Raw genomic sequence first — 2,500 nt, 5'->3', positions numbered from 1 at the left:
TCGCGCAGCCAAAAATGGCCAGTTTTGGCCCGTTTTTGGGCTGTTTTGGCCTGTTTTTGGTCTGTTCTGGCGTGGCGCGGTGACCGTCGTGAGCGGAGCAAAACGTCAGCCATCTCAGCACCTTGGAACCCCCCGGGTGGCACAGGGCTGGATGGGGCTTTCGTATAGCAGGGACGGTGCTGCCTCACGCTTCGCTCGCTGTTCGCCGCTCGCCGCTCGCTCGCGCAACCTAAAATGGCCAGTTTTGGCCCGTTTTTGGGCTGTTTTGGCCTGTTTTTGGTCCGTTCTTGCGTGGCACGGCGACCGTCGTGAGCGGAGCAAAACGTCAGCCATCTCAGCACCCTGGAACCCCCCGGGTGGCACAGGGCTGGATGGGGCTTTCGTATAGCAGGGACGGTGCTGCCTCTCGCTTCGCTCGCTGTTCGCCGCTCACCGCTCGCTCGCTCAGCCAAAAATGGCCAGTTTTGGCCCGTTTTTGGGCTGTTTTGGCCTGTTTTTGGTCCGTTCTTGCATGGCGCGGTGACCGTCGTGAGCGGAGCAAAACGTCAGCCATCTCAGCACCCTGGAACCCCCCGGGTGGCACAGGGCTGGATGGGGCTTTCGTATAGCAGGGACGGTGCTGCCTCACGCTTCGCTCGCTGTTCGCCGCTCGCCGCTCGCTCGCGCAGCCAAAAATGACCAGTTTTGGCCCGTTTTTGGGCTGTTTTGGCCTGTTTATGGTCCGTTCTTGCGTGGTGCGGTGACCGTCGTGAGCGGAGCAAAACGTCAGCCATCTCAGCACCCTGGAACCCCCCGGGTGGCACAGGGCTGGATGGGGCTTTCGTATATAGCAGGGACGGTGCTGCCTCTCGCTTCGCTCGCTGTCCGCCGCTCGCCGCTCGCTCACGCAGCCAAAAATGGCCAGTTTTGGCCCGTTTTTGGGCCGTTTTGGCCAGTTTTTGGCCTGTTCTTGCATTGCGCGGTGACCGTCGAGAGCGGAGCAAAACGTCAGCCATCTCAGCACCCTGGAACCCCCCGGGTGGCACAGGGCTGGATGGGGCTTTCGTATAGCAGGGACGGTGCTGCCTCTCGCTTCGCTCGCTGTCCGCCGCTCGCCGCTCGCTCGTGCAGCCAAAAATGGCCAGTTTTGGCCCGTTTTTGGGCCGTTTTGGCCAGTTTTTGGCCTGTTCTTGCATTGCGCGGTGACCGTCGAGAGCGGAGCAAAACGTCAGCCATCTCAGCACCCTGGAACCCCCCGGGTGGCACAGGGCTGGATGGGGCTTTCGTATAGCAGGGACGGTGCTGCCTCTCGCTTCGCTCGCTGTCCGCCGCTCGCCGCTCGCCGCTCGCTCGTGCAGCCAAAAATGGCCAGTTTTGGCCCGTTTTTGGGCCGTTTTGGCCAGTTTTTGGCCTGTTCTTGCATTGCGCGGTGACCGTCGAGAGCGGAGCAAAACGTCAGCCATCTCAGCACCCTGGAACCCCCCGGGTGGCACAGGGCTGGATGGGGCTTTCGTATAGCAGGGACGGTGCTGCCTCTCGCTTCGCTCGCTGTCCGCCGCTCGCCGCTCGCTCGTGCAGCCAAAAATGGCCAGTTTTGGCCCGTTTTTGGGCCGTTTTGGCCAGTTTTTGGCCTGTTCTTGCATTGCGCGGTGACCGTCGAGAGCGGAGCAAAACGTCAGCCATCTCAGCACCCTGGAACCCCCCGGGTGGCACAGGGCTGGATGGGGCTTTCGTATAGCAGGGACGGTGCTGCCTCTCGCTTCGCTCGCTGTCCGCCGCTCGCCGCTCGCTCGTGCAGCCAAAAATGGCCAGTTTTGGCCCGTTTTTGGGCCGTTTTGGCCAGTTTTTGGCCTGTTCTTGCATTGCGCGGTGACCGTCGAGAGCGGAGCAAAACGTCAGCCATCTCAGCACCCTGGAACCCCCCGGGTGGCACAGGGCTGGATGGGGCTTTCGTATAGCAGGGACGGTGCTGCCTCTCGCTTCGCTCGCTGTCCGCCGCTCGCCGCTCGCTCGCGCAGCCAAAAATGGCCAGTTTTGGCCCGTTTTTGGGCCGTTTTGGCCAGTTTTTGGCCTGTTCTTGCATTGCGCGGTGACCGTCGAGAGCGGAGCAAAACGTCAGCCATCTCAGCACCCTGGAACCCCCCGGGTGGCACAGGGCTGGATGGGGCTTTCGTATAGCAGGGACGGTGCTGCCTCTCGCTTCGCTCGCTGTCCGCCGCTCGCCGCTCGCGCAGCCAAAAATGGCCAGTTTTGGCCCGTTTTTGGGCCGTTTTGGCCAGTTTTTGGCCTGTTCTTGCATTGCGCGGTGACCGTCGAGAGCGGAGCAAAACGTCAGCCATCTCAGCACCCTGGAACCCCCCGGGTGGCACAGGGCTGGATGGGGCTTTCGTATAGCAGGGACGGTGCTGCCTCTCGCTTCGCTCGCTGTTCGCCGCTCGCCGCTCGCTCGCGCAGCCAAAAATGGCCAGTTTTGGCCCGTTTTTGGGCTGTTTTGGCCAGTTTTTGGCCTGTTCTTGCGTGG

The sequence above is a fragment of the Musa acuminata genome, unplaced genomic scaffold (genome assembly GCF_036884655.1).
Source record: "Musa acuminata AAA Group cultivar baxijiao unplaced genomic scaffold, Cavendish_Baxijiao_AAA HiC_scaffold_85, whole genome shotgun sequence".
Taxonomy (NCBI): Eukaryota; Viridiplantae; Streptophyta; class Magnoliopsida; order Zingiberales; family Musaceae; genus Musa; species Musa acuminata.
This window is presented reverse-complemented; position numbering follows the sequence as displayed.